A 22325-nucleotide genomic window follows, 5' to 3' on the forward strand; every position below is an offset into this window, starting at 1 on the left:
GGACTGTGACCTAGAAGTTTAAGTGAATTAAACTGTTTCTCCCCAATGTCGCCTTTGATCATCTTGTCGAATCACAGCAATAGAAACCCTAAAATGGAAATTGGTTCCATATTCATGGGATATTATTGTGACAGACCTGACCATGGTTTGGGGAGTATGTGGAAGGACTTTGAAACTTTGAGCTAGAAAAGCCATTGAATGTAATACTTAATGAGCTATTGTGGAAACTTAGATAATGCTGAGAGCAATGCACACGATGGGGCCCTGACTTGTGAAGCTTCAGAGGGAAGCTAAAACTCTATCAGGGACAATTATGTAATATTTTGAATTAAGAACCCTAAAAGGAAACCTTTGTTTTCCTGGGACAATTGATACTGGTCACCTGGGACTGAACAACTCGTTATGATTAAAAAAAGTCAAGCGTTATTGAGGCAAAATCATCTGGGAAGTGTTTCCTTGGGGTGGGTACACAGAAGCAGTGTTCTTGTACCCATGCTATACCTTGTGCTGGCAGCTGCACTTGGTCATGTGTGAGAGTTTTCTGGTGGGTACTGGTGTTGAAGGCATAAAGGAGTCATGGAGGGCAGCAGAGGTCATTAGTGAAGCTGCAGCCTCGGCTGCAAAAGAAGCCTCAAGGTTTGTGGGTCATTGAGAAAAGTTGAGGCATGGTACCATATGGTAGAATTAGAGTCCAGGAGAGGCAGTTGGTGAAGGTGCAGTCCAGTTGCAGTAGACTCCAGCATTTTGGAGATGACAGTTTCATAGGTTAACCACCAGGGATACCTGCAATTGTGGAGTAGAGCCTGCCTGAGCCTAGGAGAGAAGGGGTGTGTGCTTTGGATGGCAGAAATGGAAAAGTGGAACTGCCAAGTCTCTTTGGAGCAAAGAAGATTGTGAATGGATTCCAGATATCAAGCACTGAACTTTTTATACTGTTGAATTTGGGTTTTGCTTTGCTTTGATTCGTGAATGTATTCTGGATCCTCCCTCTTGGAGTAAGAAAGATGTAAGTAGGTTTTGGTGTTGATTGTTTGTTTTCCCAACAGGAGCCCACAGTTGAGAGAGTTTGGGTATTTTATTTTATTTTATTTTATTTTATTTTATTTTATTTTATTTTATTTTATTTTATTTTATTTTATTTTTTAATTTTTCAAGACAGGGTTTCTCTGTGTAGCTTTGTGCCTTCCCTGGAACTCACTTGGTAGTCCAGGCTGGCCTCGAACTCACAGAGATCCGCCTGGCTCTGCCTCCCAAGTGCTGGGATTAAAGGTGTGGGCCACCACTGCCCGGCGAGTTTGGGTATTTTAGAGAGACTTCAGATACTTTAATGAGACTTTGAATATTTTAGAGTGGATTTGACCTTTTTGAGGGGGTGGGATTTGACCTCTAAATGACAGTTTGGATGTTTTAAAGTGTCTGAATTCTTAGTATTTGAATTTTTGAATACTGGGACTTTTAAAAGTTGAAATGTGTGTCATATTTTAATGTTGATATTAATATGAGATCTTAGGGATTAAAAAAAGGAAAGGTTATGGTTTAATGGTAATGTATTTATGTGTCAACTTGACAAGGGGGTCAATTGTCCCGGGTAATTTTTGTTAGTTTGACACAAATCAATGTTATCTGAGAAGAGGACCCTCAATTTAGGAAATGTCTCCATCAGACTGCCTTTAGGCAAGCTGTAAGGGAATTTTTTTGATTAATAAGTAACCTGGGAAGGCCCAGTTCACTGTAGGCCATGCTACCCCTTGGCAGGTGGTCCTGGGTGGTATAAAAAAGCAGTCTTAGATGTCAGGCATAATGATGCATGTCTTTGACTCCCATGCAGAGTCAGAGTCAGGGGCAGGGGCAGGGGCAGATGTAAGACAAAATGCTAAACAGTCTTATTAATAAAAAACCCAGAGCCAGATATCAGAGTTGAAACCTGAGAGATCAGAGGAATAGGAAAAGCCACAGCTAACCTCACCTCACCAACTCCACAGCTTCCAAAGAGACCTATTTCCTGTATACCCGCCTATATGCCTTTCTGTTCTGCCAGCTCATGTCCTCTCCACCCAGCTACATCACTTCCTCTTCCTACCCAGTTCTGTCATTTCCTATCTGTCTGTACAGACCTCCAGACCTTTATGGTTAACTAGTGTTGGAATTAAAGGCATGTGACACCACTCCTGGCTCTGTTCCCAGTGTGGCTTTGAACTCACAGAGATCCAGTCAGACCCCTGCCTCCTGAGTGATAGGATTAAAGGCATGTGCTACCATTGTCTGACTTCTATGTTTCATATAGTGGCTGGCTTTTTCCTCTGATCCTCAGATAAACTCTAGTGGGATACACAGCTAAAATATCACCACAGGCAGAGGCAGAGGAGGCAGAGATCTCTGTGAGTTCATGGCCAGTCTGGTCATACAAAATGGGTTCTAAGTTAGTCAGGATGACATAGTGAGATCCTGTTTCAAAAGAGCCAAAAAAAGGGAAGTGGGGGGAGAAAAAAAAGGGAGGGAGGGAGGGAGAGAGAGAGAGAGAGAGAGAGAGAGAGAGAGAGAGAGAGAGAGAGAGAGAGAGAGAGGACAAAGTCTGTGAAAGTCACGAGGAGCAAGCCAGTAATCAGAACTCCTCCATACTCCCCAGGCACAAGGACAGCTGAAACCATAGCTGCTCCAGGAGGTTTGGTCTGGCAATTTGTACTAGCTCTGGAAGATGACACTGTGGGCGTTAGAAACTTCTGTATGATCCTTGCTCTTCCTGTAGCTGCTCTCAGTTGGACAGGATAGGGATCATGTCTCCAGTAAGTCAGTGAAAAGCCTGTGTGATTGGTGCTGCAGGGCTTATGAATGCTTCATAGACAAAGATCATGCTTTGTATAAACATAAGGCTTATCTCAATTGGTGGAAGTGGAAGCTGTTCTCATGTGCACTGTGATTGGTGGAATCTGAACAGAAGCTTGACATGTTCCTTTCCTAACCACATGATGAGCAAAACGTTTCTCAGCTTGGTTGGACTTGTCTGGGAGGCTCCACTCCTGTGTTCTAACAACCAGTATTGCAACATGAAGAACAATGAAGGCTTCTTGTATATGGTCTCTGCCTGCTGCCTACGATCTTGTCCATAGGTAGATCAGTTGCATGAAAGAACTCAGGGCTTCTAAACCTGGATGCAGCAGTGGTAGTGTCATATATCTTGGGGTCAGAATCTGTGCCTCAACTCAGGTCTGGCTACCCTTCTCAATAAGCCAATTAAGAGACTCAGATTTAAAATAGAAATTAGAAAAGGGAATTTATTCAAAGAGGACCCATTGGGAAGAGGGACAAACCATGCAAGTCAGATCAAAGTTTAAAGAGGGCTACTCATAAGGCCTGGTCAAGATGTGGCCCCACCCAACATTGACTCATTATTATTGGTGCTTCAGTCTCATCTTGTAAGGTGGTCTGACAAGTTGTTAGAACTATGTCAAATCTCTTTATGGGAGCAACTTCCCTCTCTTGTTCTGTCCTTCTCTCAGTATGAGATTCCTGGGGAAATTCCCATTTCTTTGTGGTCCATTGTTTCAATAGTTGAATGATCAGATTGAGAAACAAAAGTATCTTCATTTCTTCCAGGCTTGTAACATTATTACATTATTTATTTGTGTGTGTGTGTGTGTGTGTGTGTGTGTGTGTGTGTGTGTGTGTGTGTGTGTGTGCTTTGTTTGGTACATGAAGCCCAGAAAGGGAAGAGCTTCTAGACTTAACCATACTTTCTTTGCCAACTGACTTTCCTTTAAATTTTAATCTTGATGTCATTTTTCTCTTAGAAGTGTGATTTGTTGGATTGTTTATATAATTGCTTATGGCTTCTAACTAAAACAATCCCAAATCTTAAGAAATTCAAGGTTTATTTAAAAACGTATCTCTGTCAAGCTTTATCTCAATGTTTTACAATACTTAAATTTTAAAGCATGACTTTGTAGTTTAGTACTGGTGGGATGGACTTCTGGGTGTTCTAAACCATGAGCTGGGAGAACAGAGCCAATGAAGATGCAGGGATTAAAGGAAAGTCAGTTGCCTGCCTCCAAGTCAGCTCAGTCACAGGGGATGATGGAATATCCCCCAAAGTGCTACTGTCCTGGGGAGATTCCTGTTCTCTTGAAGAGAGATGTTAGAGACCTCAGAGACTTAACTCTAAGCAGTGTGCATCCTGAAAAGAGGAGTGTCAGTGCAGAAGACAATGTCCCCAATGCTTCCAAAGTCATCCAGTCATCAAGACCTTGACATAACCCATCAGTTGGGACAAATGGTCAAGGAAGACTGATGAAACCAAGGGGGTCCCTTAAGTCCATAGCAAGAAGGTATAACTAGAGTAAAATTATTAGTAATAATATAAAAAAAGTAAAAAAGGTTCTCTAAAAGAAGAGAGATAAACTAATGTTGGCTTTATACAGGCCTTCCCATAAGATCTCAGGCATGGGCCACTAACTTGCCAGGTAGGAGAATCACAGCCACCTAAACTTTAGAACACGAATAATTTCTATTTATGTAAGCTTATTTAGATAGAATCAGATAATCTGTCATAGTTGTGAGCTGACTTCATTCTTGGGTTTCTTCATTATTTTCCTTTAACTCGGTGGTTAAAATAAAAACCTGACCTGGTCTATGGGGCTTGAGCTTCCTGCATGCTGGAAAGTGCTTGTCTAACACAGTTATGTGTGTTAGTAAGTTTCAGGAGTAGACTCTGGGCAGTAGATCTGGCATGATGAAAATAATTTTCTGTCTGGGAAAGCAACTGGAAGGCAAGAGAATGTAAGAGACATGAGATAGAGAATTTTATGTTTTCAGAAAGTTCCACTAGCCAAGAGAGAATCAAGATACAGTTAGATGTGGTCAGTGTATACTAATATCCCAGTGATGGCTTAGGAGTCCCCAGAGAAGCCTCCTCACTTTTCCATTTATTGTTGATAGTCTATGCTTGAAAAAGAAACATGTATTCTGATCGTTCCTGAGGGTCCAGACTTTCCTTAGGGGAGTGCAGTAGACAGAGTTGTGGATGGATGATAATTACCTTTCCTCTGCTGCCTGAAGGGCTTCTCTTCTTTCCTATTTTCCTTTCATGGCCCCCTATCCTAGCAAAGAGCCTTGAGGGCCTGAACATAGGCACATTAGTTAGATCATTTCCCTTGATCTTTACCAAACAGGCCCAGCTGTAGGGTGGTGTTAAATTTAAACCGTCTCATTTGCTCACACTTCTCTGTCAGCCAGCTTATATTGTGGCCAGAGGGAGTACAGTTAAATATTAGCTGCATTTTCTTTCAATTCTCTGGACCAACGTAATTTTAATTCTTTAGAACAAAGATCAAAGCCTTTGCGGTGGAGAGAAGTGAGTCCTTAAGATCTGATGGTTTGGAAGTCTTATCTCACCTTACCCAGATGTTTCTGGGTGAACCTGAGAATAGTCACAAAAGAACCAGAGACCTAGGTTTGAATTGCTTCTCTTCTTGGCTTACTCTATTCTGGTTGAGCTTCAACTAATGACTCTCTTATGCTTCTATTGCCTCTCTCAGAATTACATGAAGGGATTGGTTCTGTGAAACCATAGCCACAGGATCTCCATTACTCAGGGGTAACAGCAGGATCTCTGAGAGTAGTTTTGGTGAGGGTCCAGTATTGATGGTGTTCCAGAATCCAGAAGCCTTGAACCAGACCAACAACTCATTACAATGAACATTTTCAAGTAAAGCTGTTTGGACAAAGGGGTATACTGCATGATACACTACAGCTCCCAAAGCCATTAAGACAGATGAAGAGATGATGGAGAGGAGGAAAAGACAGAGGAGCAAATTGGCTTTTTTTTTTAATTAAAATTTTAATTTTCTTATGGTTGGGGGTGCTGCTATGGTGAAGGGTGGAGGGGGACTAGGAGATGCGTGGGACAGGAGTACATGAAGTGAGAACCAAAAGCAGGAAGGAATCACTGTGTAGCCCGCTTTTACAATCACTGGACCTCAGGAAAGGCCATGCTTCCCTTGGGAATGCTGGCTTTGTATGTTTTCTTTTCTTTCCTTTTTTTTTTTTTGGTTTTGTTTTTTGTTTGTGGAGACAGGGTTTCTCTGTATAGCCCTGGGTGTCCTGGAACTTACTCCATAGACCAGGCTGGCCTCAAACTCAGAGATACACTTCCCTCTGCCTCCGAAGTTCTGGGATTAAAGGCGTGCACCACCACCGCCTGGCTTATATATTGTTTTATTTTATAAACAAGTGTAATATAAAATGTAAGAAACAAATGCAGCATATGCAAGACTATAGTGTACCACCTGATCCAAGCTTGGTTCCATCCCACTCATAATAGCACACACACACATAAATGAACCATAAATGGCATGAAACATGAAAATACAGAGGCCATTTCTCTAGGAACCAAGTTGGGAAACAACAGAACATTCATTTTAAAATACATAAAAACATGTTTTGTACATCTGTGAGGATATGTCTCTGTTTTACTTTACCTGCCTAAGGTACCTTCTGACTGGTTTAATAAAGAGCTGAATGGCCAATAGCTAGGCAGGACAGGATAGGTGGGACTTTAGGGGCGGGGAGGGGGAGGATAGGAACTCTGGAAAAGAATCTGAGGCTCAAGAGATTCACCAGCCAGACACGGAGGAAGTTGGATGTACAGTACTGAGGAGAAGTAACGAGCCACATGGCAGAATGTAGATTAATATAAACGGGTTAATTTCAGTTTTAAGGGCTAGTTAGGAACAAGCCTAAGCTAAATCCAAGCTTTCATAATTATTAAGAAGTCTTAGTGTCATTATTCGGGAGCTGGTGGTCCAAAGAAAGTCTTGCTATACATCTTTCTTTCTTTCTTTTTGTGATAACTAATTTTCCTCCTTGGACATTAGGACACACACATTTTGGTTTCCACCTTAACATGGCCATGTTGTCACTCTACAAAAATTCTCTCCCAAAACACAGTCATCACACTAATTTCTAAATGGTATCACTAAGGATTTAGTTGTACACACCAATGACAAACCTCTTGAAACAGTTTTCAAAATGGATTTTCAGCACTGGAATGAATAATTGCTCAGAAAAGCAGCATTGGCTCAAACACAAAATGACTTGGGGGTCAATTTCACCCTTTCTGGTAATGGAAGGCTTCCTGAGCAGGAGTCCTGGGATCCCTATCCTGTGGCTTCATCCAGAAGAGAACATTCTGAGCAGCTGCTAACCATTTCTTAGAAAATTGGTCGGAGCTCTGTGGTCATGTCTCCTCATAATGACTCTGCCAGACACAATCATATGAGTCCCTCCTTCATCTACTTAGGGACAGTGTGAAGACCACCATTGATTTCTATATCCAAAGTTGGGAACTGTATCCTCAATCAGGGAACTTGTGGCATCATTTACAGTTGAGTTTCTACCCTCCCGAGGACTCAGGTTCTACTGTTATAACCAAGGCTATATCTACTGGCTTAGTCCCTTGGACCAAATACTTAACTGCAGCTCCTGGTTTGATCTCAAGGTCAGCATTTCATCCTTAGGGAAGTCTTTAATGAAGGCTCCTGTACACTTAGTAGCCTCCAAATGAAAGGATATTGATGAGCATCTGTTAGAGCAATTGGCTTTATGCACTATTCTGGCCTGGATATCAGAGAAGTGTCCTGACTTGGCTGTTTTCAGAGTTTTGCCACCACCATGGGTACTCGGACAAAATACCTGTCCATTGCATCCAAATTCAGGTAATCATCCTCATTACCACTTAGAGGCACAAAGACCCCAAACTGGTCAGGTCACTGTTGAAGATGGACAGGCCCATCTGACAGCTGACTGCCATGGTACAGCTCCCTCGAGCTAGTGCTGTATCTTTATTATTAAGGTGGTAATACTAATTATATATTTAGCATTGTTATAAAATTAATGTAAGAGTATATGCATCCAAAGCCTTCATAATCATTCAGTTGTTGCATAAATATAAAGTTGTTGTATAAAGTATTTAAATGCCCTAGTCCCAGTGAATATAAAATGATGAAATTGAACTCCATTGTAAGGTTCTCACCTTAGCTCAGATCTGTATTGTGGATCCTGAGAGGCTGGAGAAGACTATAAAATGGAGAATGGGTAAAAGCTGCACCTTTAAACCTCTTATTCAAATAACAAAGGACATGGGTGGCAATAGGAGAGAGCAGCAGGTTGCTTTATGCTGGGAAATAGATGCTCTGAGGTCACCAGGAGAAATAGACTGACTTCTCCAGGAGTGCAGCCTTTGCTGACATCATAGTGATATGATGTCATCTGGCCTCTGGTTCCGGATCCTGGCACCATAACTTTTCAGAAGTCACATAGGCAATGAAAGGTTACCCGGACCTGACTTCAGTGGACTGTATTGGGCACTGTAGCTTGATCTGCTTGGTTTAACCAGTTCTAGTGTGGTCATATGGCATTTAATTCTGGTCATACACTGATTAATTTTAAAACAAAATTTAAGCTTGTTAGCTTAAGGCATAACCAACCCCAATTCACCTTGCTGATTCAGAATTGATCATGGGGAGTGACTTCTATCCTTACACATTAGTGTGCGTCCCAAAAGGACCAACCCCCTAACTGATATTATTTCCAGATGCAGACAGACTGATGTGAAATCTTACTTTTATATCCTTATGGGATTCTCAAAAATCTCAGAATAACAGCAAAGAAGTAAAAATTGAAATTGAACACATGACCTGATAAGACAGTAAGATAGCATATTTGTATGATCATTTCTAAATCACAATAAGGTATTAGTTTTAATAAATATATCACTCTGGTCATCAAAACAATTATTGGTATCTTAATATAGTCAACCACCTTGATGGCTCTAGAGCATTTAAACCCACACTGTCTGTGCCTCTTTTGCAATATCTTGAGAAGTGGGGTTGTAGTATTTGAGAATTAGGTCCTTACCAGTGTTCCCAACATTGTCATCACCATTTTCTCCATGGCATGGTAATGAGAAATGTTTGAGCTTCCAGCTCAGCTACAAGCCCTTGTTCTACTAGTGATGATGACTTGTGGGAGGATGAGTAGTATATGCTCATGTGCTGCCTCACTAAAGACGAGATTATAACGCCAACAGGAAGCCTAGGTAAATTCTCCTCTTCCTGGTACTTGAGCTGAGACATGTCTACAAGTGGAAACTTACGTCACTTTGATAAAGGAAAATGTGTGATCTGCTGCTCAGCAATGGGAGGAAAACACAGAGTTCTTTCTGAATGTTCTAGTTCCGATCTGACTACACCTAAAAATTACTACTAAGGTGGCATGTTTTGGAGACACATATTCTGACCTTGTTGTTGGTAGTAAGCTCATGAAACCATGTCCACTACCATAATTAAGGGAATGCAAATTGAAACAAGACACCACCTATTTGATTGGCTAAAATTAATTAATTAGTTGATTATTAATTAATTAATAACATGGCCCTTTCTCGAAACAAGGACGTCCATTTGTGTTCATGACATACTAAAAGGATAGTAATTTTTATTGTCTTCTTACAGGTAACTGCTAGATGTATACCACTTGCTTCAAAGACACTTACCTTGAAAGGCAGAGAGACTTATGTCCTTTCCACTGAGGCGTATGCTACTTCTAGAGGGATCTCCAAGCATGAAGAATACATAACATGCTTGAGTCCAGCTTTAGATCTAAGTACTTAACTCCACACATGATAATGCCTTTAAATAATAAGTAGTCCAACTTTTACTCTTTCATTTAACCTTACAGGGCAATTCAAATACGTATTGTTGTTTCCAAATGTAAATCAGCATTCTACTACCTCCATCCTAACAACCTCATTACCAAAGGTTTGTTTCCATAGCTACTCAGGAATAGTGTGGCTTGTTATCATCCTATAACTGTCTCTAATATTAACCTAAATGTGATTTAAGAACTTCCTTACCTAGCCTTGAATCACGAAGAGAAATTGTAAGCTTCTAGGTGTTCTGCAGACATTCCTTTGAGACATTGACTTTGATGAAGATGGGAAGGGAGGAGATGAGATTAAACAGAGTGTGCTGTACATTTGTACAAAATTTCAAAGAACAAAGTTAATATGAAATGTTAAATAAGAAAATAATTTGAGCTGGGCGGTGGTGGCGCATGCCTTTAATCCCAGCACTCGGGAGGCAGAGGCATGGGGATCTCTGTGAGTTCGAGGCCAGCCTGGTCTCCAAAGTGAGTTCCAGGAAAGGAGCAATGCTACACAGGGCAACCCTGTCTCAAAAAAACCAAAAAAAAAAGTTAAAAAAAAAAAAAAAGAAAAGAAAAGAATTTGAAAAGAATGTGATTAAGGAGTTTGCACTGAACAACATTTGCTTTCTTTTTGGCTTGTCATTACTTAAAATGAGGCTCTTGGTTTATATTAGCAGAATGCTGGAACAGCTATTTATACATTTGCACATCTGACCAATTTCCATCTCTTCACCTTCAAAGGATGCTCACAATACTTGAAGGTAAAACTCAAGTGATTCATGTAAACTGCTTTACAGAGGGGCTAATACACACCAAATTTTGAATGGTAGGTATGTTAGCACCAGTGTCTCATTGTTATTCATTTGTACATCTAGGACTTATCTCCCCGAACCCCCACACACCCTCCATATAGATAGAAAGACAGGGGTCAGTACACTGAGTCCAAGAAGCAAAGTAGTCTGACACGACAATTAGGGTGTTTGGCCATCCCATCACCAGAGTAGGTCAGTTCCGGCTGTCTCTCGACCATTGCCAGCAGTCTATTGTGGGGGTATCTTTGTGGATTTCTGTGGGCCTCTTTAGCACTTTGTTTCTTCCTTTTCTCATGTGGTCTTCATTTACCATGGTCTCCTATTCCTTGTTCTCCCTCTCTGTTCTTGTGATAAAGCACAGGGACAAATAGCCAAACAAATGGAAACACATGAACTATGAACCAAAGGCTGAGGGGCCCCCAACTGGATCAGGCCCTCTGAATAGGTGAGACAGTTGATTGGCTTGATCTGTTTGGGAGGCATCTAGGCAGCGGTACTGGGTCCTGTGCTCATTGCATGAGTTGGCTATTTGAAACCTGGGACTTATGCAGGGACGCTTGGCTCAGTCTTGGAGGAGGGGACTGGACCTGCCTGGACTGAGTCTACCAGGTCAATCTCAGTCCTCGGGGGAGGCTTTGCCCTAGAGGAGGTGGGGATGGGAGGTGGGTTGGGGGGAAGGGGAGGGGGAGAACAAGGGAAGCTGTGGCTGATATGTAGAACTGAATGGTATTGTAAAATAAAATAAAAGGAAAAAAAAGAAGCAAAGTAGTCTGATTCCTAAGAAATCTAAGATCACCTAAACATTATCCACATATTGGACACCACCAACAGTCATAATGTGCAAGTTTTTTAAATAAAAAGAACTGTTTATTTAGACAAATATACATCAAGAGATTTTTTTTTATCTGTACTATGGTTTTGTCTCTGACAATATTTGCAAGATGGCTTTCCGTTTCTGCCTCTGCAGCTGCAATTAAGCTTTATTCATGCATGCCTTACTACATCTTAAATGGTTCCACATCATGACCAATGAATGGGTTGTCAATCACAGCTGTCAGTCAGGCTTACTGCATCTTTTCAACTAGAAGTGTTCAGAAAACAGTGTTTGGCTTGTTTCTTAGTTCTATTTTGTGCAACACCCCTATTTGGGGGCCATGATTTCCAGTCTTTGTGGGAATACCTTCCTACTGCCGTAACTACCTCTCTAACTTAGGGCATTAACCTATGATGAGTAATACCTCAACTATGGCTATCACATCCTAAATCTGCTCTAGCACATTTTGTCTCAGAGGAGGGCTATTATTTTGTGAGCTTTCGAAGGAAATGAAATTGAGATATAGTTCACTGGGGGAGGATTGTCATAAAAAATTCTCAGCAATTTAACAACTCAGTTATGGGCCCTGTGTGTTATACTACTGACCAGTCAGGAATATATGATGTAGCTATGAAAAGTTTCTGATAGGAATTCTGATCCACTCTACATTATAATAGAGATATAATTTCAAATATGGTCATATAGATCTTGTCAAAAGCCCATGGCTTGGGGAGGTCACAGGCCCTAACAGGGAAAGCATATTTGGTTTTTTGTTAAGTGCACATGATACGCCTGTCAAATTGCCTTCTAATTAATGATGCTTACATCAATAGATTAGCGACACTGTTAGTTAAAGAAGCTTCTTTTTACAATGGGCAGTGATAACTTCAGACTCAAACTACTGAAAAATATGAATGAATATTAAGTGCTCAGCCTTGAATGGGAAAGTTATGCTAATTATTCCAATGATCAAGGAGTATCACAGTGAAAAGGGTGAAAGAATGTAAGATCCCTGGGATGGCATGGATGTTAGAGAACTCTGTCTTCTGGGCATGAATGGCTTTTGTAGCTGTGATTCCCTTCATAAAACTGGACCCAAACTGCTGTGGCAAGAGAAGGCTCACATGGTTCCCCTGAGGATCCACAGGCAAACGATAGTTTCTAGGGGAGGGAGGGACATTTCCTTCAAAGCCATGGCCACTGGTAAGATAGTCAGGATCGTGTCAATAATCTCTCATCTTAGCTACTGGAAGTAACCTGAAGGAAGCTTGTTGGGTCATCAAAAAGAAAAGAAAACAGAAAGTGAAAGTGGACATGTGGAGAAAAAGAATGGGTCAACAGAACTGGAAGGGTGACGAGAGGGTTATGGGGGTGGATATGAACAAAATACATTGTATATGTCTTTGAAAATATCAAAACAAAAACTCTCTGCTATGTACAATTGATATATGCTAATAAAAAAAGCATAAGTACAGATGGACACTTCACCTAGATCATCAAGAAGAAAAAGAGCCAAAGCAAAAATACCTGTGTTTTTGTGTGACTTTGGCAGACCACTGTTGTGTCTTCCATTTTATTTATATTTATTTATCTATAAAATGATTGAAGTTAAGACAATTCCATTTATAAGCACTACAGTCACAATATTTTATAAGTAATATATCAAAATTGAAAGAGAATTATAATATTTTTATGCCAGAAACAATTGAAATTTTCATTAAAGTACCTAGCCTCTCCGCAGGTTATGTATGTGTAATATATACACATACATGGTGGGGGCGGATCAGTGCTGAACACAATCCTCAGCCCACGATACTTGATCAGCAGTGTGTTTCTTGGTAGATTGTTTTTGTTTCTGGTTTTTAAGGAATTCTGTCAGCCTGCTAGGTATGGTGGCTTGTGTCTGTGCTTTTGGTATGAGGCAGGAGGATTACTGCAGCTTTGAGGCCAGACTGGGCTATAGAGTGAGACCCTCCCTCCACTGCACCCCCCCAAAAAAAAGAAAAACAAAACAATAAAAGGAAATGTTTTAAGTAATCAAGGCCACTCCTACACTCCTAGAAACACTTTTGTGAAGCAGAATTAAGACGTTCCATCTTCAAAATGAATGGAGCTGTCTTGTGAGTCCCTGTGTGAAAATAAGTTCTGTGCAATAATCCACATTATTATTATGTGATTTCTCTCCTCTCTACAAATGTTAGGTATGTGCCACATAGGACTTGAGACGTTTTGTGTTTTCATGTAATTACACTCAAAATAAATCTGTAAAAAGCACAGATGCAGGGGAATGGGTTCTCATTTACTCTTAGCTGGTCTTGAACTAGCTATGTATTTGGGCATGATTTTCAAACTTCTGATCCTTTTGCCTGGGTGCTGGGATCACAGGCATGTAGCATCATGCCTAACTTTACCTTTTACAGGGGGACCAAGCCCAGAGTTTTGTGCATTCTAGATAAGTAGTCTGCCAACTTTGCTACATCTGCAGCTCCTGAAATGTGAATACGTCAAATAATAAACACTTTTTACTCTAAAGCATACTACCAAGGCAATGCTACCATTTAGAGGAAAAAACATTTTGTGTAAATAAATATAATACCTCATAATTTTCCTTGCCTAAGATTAAAATTCTAGTAAATTTGTATTTATGTATCACTGAATTTGTGTGTGTGCATGCATGTGCATGTATATATCTCTATGGGTATGTTCACTCCATGTATGTGTGTGTCCTGCCTAGAGAGATCAAAAGAGTGCATAGGATCTCCTGTAATCAGAGTTACAAGCAGTTGTGAGACACCATGTGTATGTTAGAAAACAGACCAGGGTCCTCTGTAAGAGCAATGAGACCTTTTAATCACCAAGCCAATTTCTTCGGCCCCATAAATCTATATTTCTGTATCCATAAGCAAAAGAAGTAAAATAAATACATAAATAAAATCTTCTGATGGAAGTCTATATGAACTGATTCTGTGCTGTCTGTGCACCACATGACCTTTAACTATTTGATTTGTATCATCAGTGATAAAAATTAATACCACTGACCAGGGCACAAAACCAGCTACAGAAAATGAACAGAGGTATGACTTTGGCTATGCAGTCATGAAGAACGCATGATTTAAAAGTGGTCAGTGTCTCCTGATCCATCTACTCCAAGAACACTTACCCAATTAGAAAACCTAAGAAAAGACATAAGGGTCTACAAAGATGGCTTAGAGCAGCAGTTCTCAGCCTGTGGGTCAAGACCCCTTTAGGTGTCAAATGACCCTTTAATAGGGGTTGCCTAAGACAATCAGAAAAACGCAGATGTTTACATTACGATTCATTACAGTAGCAATATTACAACTATGAAGTAGCTATGAAAATAATTTTATGGTTGGAGGTCACCACAACATGAGGATTTGTATTAAAGGGTCACAGCATTAGGAAGGCTAAGAACCACTGGCTGACAGGTTAAAAGCGTGCCCTACCTTTCAGATGATTAAGATTAGGTTCAAAACACTGATGTCAGGCGGATTACATCTGTCTGTAACTCCAGCTTTATATGACTCAGCAACTTCTTCTGGTCTACTTGAGCACCCAAGGATACATGGTATAGATTCACACATGTATACCTAAAGAACTATCATAATCGTTAAAAATCAAAGCAGAAATTGCAATCAATATCGTACCACAATTTGGCTATAACCCCCATCTACAAATGCTTGTATGTCCTCCTAAGCTGGAAGTATGATATGCTAAAATGAGCAATTACCTAGATTTTCTTCCTCTGATTAATCAAATGATTTAACATCTTAAACATCAATGTGTCAACTTCTTTATCTTATGTCTACAGCCCTTAAAAATGTTAATAAATCTGATAAAGCAAAAAAAAAAAAAAAAAAAAAACCCAAAAAACCAAAAACTAAGGCTGCGAATTGGGGCAAAAGCATGTGATTATATTGTTTTCTGTGAGATATATAAACTCCTGTCTGGAAATCCTTTTCTATACATCAAAAGTGGAAAATTAAGGTGAAAAAAATAAACTCTTGCCTTTTCCAGAAATAAATAAATAAAAATTAAAATGAAGCGCTATCCTTTTAGCTATAGTTTTAACTGAATCACTGAAATAGGCCTTCTCTTTCTATTTGCAGAAGTAATTGACCTTTCTCTTTATTTCCAATCATGACACACAGCAGGGAAAGAAGTAACAATGGGACCCTGACCGCTGTGAATATTGCCTGACTCCAGGGCCTGTCCACCCTAGCAGGTGCTTGGGTCACAGTGACTGCATGAACTAAGAAAGGCAAAACACAGTTAAGCAAGTTATTTTCAAGGAAAAAAGAAATGTTATTATGCAAAGGAAAGAGAAGCAAGAAAAATGAATTAAATTTCCCAATTATAGATTCTCAGTCAATTTCTAAAACCTCTTGTCAACTTTATAGATGCAGTGGTTAAATGTCGGCTAAGAATGGCAAACAAGTAGGTGAACACCAGGAATAATAATCTTTTATTGAAAGAAAAAAATCTTTTTATAATAAGTCTGGGGCAAGAAAACAAGTCCCTATTTCTTTGAAACTGTAAGTACATTTTAGTATGGCTTCTTCCTCCATCCATAGTTTCCTGACAGTGTTGTTCTGTAAGAGATCTTTGGCCTTAGTAAATGGTAAGTGTTGTTAGCATATATGCACACCCACATGAGCTTTGCATTACCTCTTCCAAGAAGAAACAGAATCCATTAATTATTTAGATATTTAAATAATTCCAGATATAGTCGTAAAACATTTCAGAGTTAGGGACCCAACACTTCTTTGCAAGTCCAACTTTGACAATATTTGACTAGGGCTCATTTTTACTCATTGACTAGGAAAATATTTTAGCTTTACCTAAAACACATCAGACAAATTGGATGTATTCTGTAGGAAAACACAGATTGTGGAGAGTAATGACATTTTCTTCTTCAAGGGTTATGCATGTGTTAGAATATTCATATGTAAATGAATTTGTACCTAACATTTCTATCTTAACAAGAATGCTCTAGTATTTACTCTGACAAACTAACAATTGTTTTCTATTTTGCCCCACTCTGAGTGACCATGTTTCAGACAGGATGTTGTATTGGGCTATCCTCTGAGCCAAACAGCCACAATTCAGGAGTTCATGTCTGCTTGCAGAAGAGTAACACATGAGCTCATTGATTGTTGACGTTTCTTCACAGAAGAAAGAAGTCTGGAGGGCCATGGGACCCTCACCTGAATATTAAGCCCACTTCCCCTGCTTGTATGTAATTCTGCCCTAAGTACACATGATTTTAGAGTCTTTTAGGGAAGGGATTGATTATATAGGCTCGAAAATACCAAAAAAAAAAAATCTATGTATCCACAATGGAGTCAACATCCATGCTGGATAAAGGCCTTCCAATTTGGTTGCTTTAAGGCTACCCACACTCCTGCCAATAACCCCTCATTTGTGCTCTGTAAGCAAACCAAATGAACATGGTGAATTTTGGTGGAAGAAGTAAAGAAAGCAGAAATAAAGTAAGAGCTGGAGATTAGGGAAAGGAGCTATGGAACACATGTCTTCTGTACATGATAAGCCCATGTACTCATGAACTCACTGCAGCTGTGATTACCTGTACAAGATTGAGTCAACATTCATGATGAAAGAGATTAGAGCTCATGAGGCTTAGGCCATCCCTGAGGGACTATTTGTAGTTAATAGTAACCAAAGGGGAGGGTGTCGCTTGCTTCAATGGTATAGTCACTACCAGTTGCCAATGCTCCACTACCTTTCATGTGTGCTCAAACAGACAGTCCTAATTACACACACACACACACACACACACACACACACACACACACACACACACTCAGAGAGAGCGGGGGGGGGGGCAGTTAGGAAGAAGGTAAGAGAATATGCTGGGAAGAAGAAACATTCCAGCAGGAAAAAAGAGGAGGAGGAGGGGGATATGGCAGGGTAGTAGGAAGTAAAAAGGACTTAAGTTCATATATAAATGTATGAAACCATCAAAGAATAAAAATTAAATTTTAAAAAGAACATAACTTAATATTTAAGTAGATTTGATCAGAAAATATAATATTCCTTCTTTCAGCTCCCTGTAAAATACATCTAAGAGTTTTGTAAAAAATCTCGAGTAAGTATTTGGAACTGTTTCCTAAAGCCACAAGGTATACATGATGGTGGTCTCATAGAAACTCCAGATCTGGCATCAAGGATCTATGAATGTGTAAGGTCATAGTAAAAATTACAAATCAATTGACACTGTGGATGGAATTGTTTGCATATCAACATTAAAAGAGAGAGATAATATTGAAATTTTCAGGTGCGTTCAATAGAGATAGATACCTTCACACCTGAAGAGGAAGTCAGAGGAGAAGGCAAGTTTACTGTGGAGTGACAATTATGGATTCTTCTTCCTTTAAAGATGGAGGAAAGGGACACCATTTATCAACCAATAACTGGCCCTAGGCATATGGCTATCCAAAATAAAGACTTGATTTATTCATCTGTCTTGATAAATTGCTGTAGTCCTATATTTAAATTTGTTAATGGAAGTGATTCAGGAGGGTGAGGCCTAGGAAGAAATGTATCAAGATTAATACATCAAAGCAGCCAGGTAGGCCTGGCATGATGGTGCACACCTATTTTGGGAAGCAGAGGCAGGTGAATCTCTGTGAATTCTAGGCCAGTCTTGCTTATATAGTGTGTTCTAGACCAGCCAGATTTGCAGACTGACACCTCCTGGTGCCTCCAACCTTATAATATTTCCCTTTAATCTGTGTTGCAGGATATTTGATGACACTGTGAACCCCGAGATTTCGTTACTTACTGGAAAAACCTGCTTCTGGCTGTGGTGGGGCTCTGTCCTCGCACATACCTTTAATCCAAGAGTTTTCTGCTTGAATATTGTAATCAGGATTAACTAAAATCAACCTTAGGTCAAGAGGCAGAGCAAACAATCAGCTGACAGGAATAAACCATAAAGGGTAAGAGGAAGTCAGGTGGACACAGAGAGACATGCACAGGAGTAAAATGGAAGGACATCTGTTTGGAGGAGTTTTTGTTTGAGACAGCATAGGAACAGTCTGTTTCTGGCACGATGGCAGCGGAGGAGCATCTTGGTGCTTTCTCTGCCTCTCTGGGCTAGCAGATTTGCACCCCAGCATCTGGCTCCTGAGTCTTTATTGATAAAATAGAAAGATAGAGACTTAGATAAAAACAAAAAATCCACTGAGATGCTCTCTGGAGGAAACATGCATTTGAGTTTAGGGCCTTGGTCTAGTTTGTTTTCCTGATGCTGTGATAAACACCATGATCAAAAGCAAGTTGAGGGTCGGGGTGGGAGGATAGGGTTTATTTCAGCTTACACTCCCAGGTAACAGTCCATCACAGAAGGAAGTCAGGCAGGAACTGAAGGCAACAACCTAGAACACAAACCACACAAAGACGCCTATGAACCACATCAATGACTAGCATGGCATGACAACCCTCCAGGTGTAAAAATGGTGTGCATACCTTAGGAGTAACCAACTGCTCTCTAATTGGACCTAAAACCTCCTCAACAAGAGGGATATCTTACCTGCTACTGGAAACTTAGCTAACTAATCAACGCAGGTGAAATCATGGTTATTGGAAGAGGCTGAACAACCACTAATTTACTAAACCAGCATAATCTCTAACAACAGTCCATAAAAGTTTGTACAAATACCCATAGATAAGTGGTCTTCACCCCTCATCAAGGGAACTTCTCTTTGCAATAGACAGAGACCATTACAGAAAACTACAACCAATCAATATACAGAGTCATGGATCCCAGTTCTATTGGCTACATCTAAAAACACCTCCACACCTAAGGCTTAGGGATTATTTCAAAATAGGTGATAGACAGGTTACAAGAGCAAGACTATCAGGGACTTTGTTGTGAGGTTGTGTCTCCTAGTAATTTCAAAAGCTATATCCATAAATCTCACCAACATGACTGCCCAAACATGGACTGAACAAGGACAACACCAATGAACATGCCAGACTGGAAGGGGAAAAGCCCATGAGGCCTCACCCCTACACAAAGAACTACAGGCAACTGAGTAAAGCTGGGAATGAGAGAAGTGACCCTCTTCAGGGAAGAGCACACCAATTGGTTGTCCAATGCCAAATGGCCAGCTGCAAATATATAAGTAGCATCATATGGACCCAACAGGTTATATATATGTATATACAAATACATATATGCATGGAGTATGTTTTGATGGAAAAAAGAGGCCATACATTTGAAGGAGAGTTAGAAGGGGTATATGGAAGAGTTTGGAGTCAGGAAAGAGAAGGGGAAAATGTTGTAATTAGAATACAATCTCAAAAATTAAAACAATTTAGAAGAGGAAAAGGGGTTTATTTTGGTTTACACTTTTAGGTGACAGTTCATCGCTGAGGGAAGTTAGGGCAAGAATTGAAGATAGAAGCCATGAAGGAAGGGTGCCTATACCTATATTCTCACTCAGTGACTCATGTTCAATAAGCTTTCTTATCCAGTCAAGGACCACCTACCTAGGGATGGGGTGGTCCCACTGGGGTCTGGGCCCTCGAACATCAATTATCAATCATCATGGAAATAGTTATAGAAGATTAATTGATCATCACCTTTCTCTTCCTCCAGAAGATGTTTGGAGCCATAGCTCTCAGGGGACAACTGGGGCAGGATCATAGGAGAAGGAAATACCAAAATCAACATAAAGAAGTAAGTTGGAGGAGAAAAAGTGTAAATCTACCCACATTTCAGTTACATATAACAAAGAGAACCTGCTCAAGAAAAACCAACAGCTCATAAACGTGTGTGAGAGGCAGGTGCTACATAAATGTCTGCAAAATGCAATGAAGCTGTGGTAAACAGCTGTGCAGATGTCTCACCCGGCCCTCTCACTAGCTAACTTCCATTACTGGGAGCCTTTCCCTGTCTTGATAGAATCTTTCTTTTTCTATTTCTAGCCATGTGTCCCTAGTGCAACTCATTGTCCCAGCACAAAAGAGCAGGGGCCGTGGGATTCAGATCTGCACCTGTAAGAGAGTGCTACATAAAATGTCTAGACAATTTCCTTAAAAGACGGGGATGTGCCCGTGGTGACCCATTTGTTCTATCCTACTTGCTTGAAGCAGATTTCTGTTAGTGTGTCTGCTTTGGAATTGTAGGATGAAGGCATTGCCACTTAGGAAATTTACTGACTACCAAAAAGAGCCTTGAATTTTCTCAATTCAGTCCTCAGAATAAGAGAAAAATGATCTTTTATCATGTTTGAGCCACTTTTATTTTGAATTTGTTACATATATGCAAACACCAACTTATAGCATTTTTGTGCTATGACTGCTAAAGACCATTAAACCTAATTAAAATTTGACAACTAGATATAGAGATAAGGTCTTCCATATTTTATCTTTGTTAGTTAGCAAAGACAGTACCTACAGGAAAAATGAGGATATCTTTATACAATTATATTCCAATAAATGTAAATAGACTTAATGAATGGTGAAACTTCTAAACTTTGTCATACAAGGTGAAATCTTCAGCCATTATCGCAATACTATTTTCAATTTAGCTGTCATTACAGGGATTCTCAAAGTCAAAACAAAATTAATATCCTAAAAAGAAGGTGTCTGCAGAAAAAACATATTTACAGACCAAAGTTATAACCAGTCTTTTATGAAATAGTCATTGAATGTGCTAAAGGCTTTCAGGCAAATATGATTCTCTATACTTAAATTTAAAAAGAAAAGGCACCATTACCCTGAATTGGTTATTTAATCAACAATACAGTATGACATCTGGCCTCATCCATCATGCTACCTTATTGTGTGCCTTCTCTCTTGTCCTTTGTCTTTATTATCCCCTCAGCTGTGGTCTCTAGTTGCTCTTGAGACAATCGCTTTGATCTATACTTCCTTTAAGTAGAAACTTAGGGAAAACGTCTTGTTTAGTCTGTTTTAGTCACTTTTCTCACTCCTATGTCCAATACCTAACAAGAAACAACTCCATGGATGATTTATTTTGCCTCATGGCCTAAGTGAGGACACAGATGAATGATGACTTTCAGTTTTATTCTCCTTTCCTTTGTATTATTCAGTCCAGGATCACAGACCGTGGGACATTGCCACCCACACTTAGAAAGGGTCTTTCTCATCAGTTAACCCTCTTTGGAAATTCCTCCGTAGACAAACCTAAGTATGTGACTTTCTAATGCTCTAGACATTGTTATTTTGTTTTTCATTTCAATCTCATTTTATTTTGTGTGTTTTGCCTGCTTGTATGTCTGTGTACTACATGCGTGCCTGGTGCCCACTGGAGACAGAAGATGGCAACGGATCTCCTAAAACTCAAGTTATAAATGGTTGTTAACCAATATGTGGGTTCTGGGAATCAAATCCAGGTATCCCAGAAGAGCAACTAGTGCTCTTAACTGCTAAACAATCTCTGTAGCCCTTTAGGCATTTCTTAATCTAATCCAGTTGATAATCAAAATTAACCATCACAGTTTGCCACCTGAAAGCTCTGGAAAGTAAACTGCCTTCTATCATCCCTGAAGATCATTTGATCCTAGTCAGGAGGTATGTGAAACAAAGTAAATTGAGTGCTCTGCTTGGAGCTCAGACATCCTTGATGTTGATGTTGGTGTTCCCAATACATGCTGTGGTTCCTTCCTTACATCCCAGTGTCATACTGAAAACAGAACAAAACAAAATAAAACCCTACATCCTGCCTCTCTACTCCCACTAACAAGGTTTCCTTCTCAGAGCTCATTATCTTCTTACCAATTTTACTGTGGTTTCTCTAGTGTTGGTGCTTGAACCTAGGATCTTGTATCTGCTGGGTAAGCACTCTGCCACTGAACCATGTCCCTAGCACACTTACTACTAATTTTTTAGTTCAAATAACTTTCTCTCCATCTTTGGCTCCTATCCCAATACTAACACTAGCACTAATCAATCCCTTGGGATGACTTTTGTTGACAAAAAGTACAGAAATT

General features: G+C 39.9%; 1 long non-coding RNA gene across 3 annotated transcripts in view; it reads right to left on the reverse strand.

Moving 5' to 3' along the window:
• The window catches only part of LOC121824356 (uncharacterized), a 28235-nt gene extending 20020 nt beyond the window's left edge, over positions 1 to 8215 (reverse strand). For all 3 annotated transcript variants that reach the window (XR_013046550.1, XR_013046551.1, XR_013046552.1), the window contains exon 1: positions 8027 to 8215. This is a non-coding gene — a long non-coding RNA (uncharacterized LOC121824356). The remainder of the gene's footprint in view (positions 1 to 8026) is intronic.
• Between the last annotated feature and the right edge of the window lie 14110 nt (positions 8216 to 22325).

Source organism: Peromyscus maniculatus, chromosome 20 (genome assembly GCF_049852395.1).
Source record: "Peromyscus maniculatus bairdii isolate BWxNUB_F1_BW_parent chromosome 20, HU_Pman_BW_mat_3.1, whole genome shotgun sequence".
NCBI classification, from domain to species: Eukaryota; Metazoa; Chordata; class Mammalia; order Rodentia; family Cricetidae; genus Peromyscus; species Peromyscus maniculatus.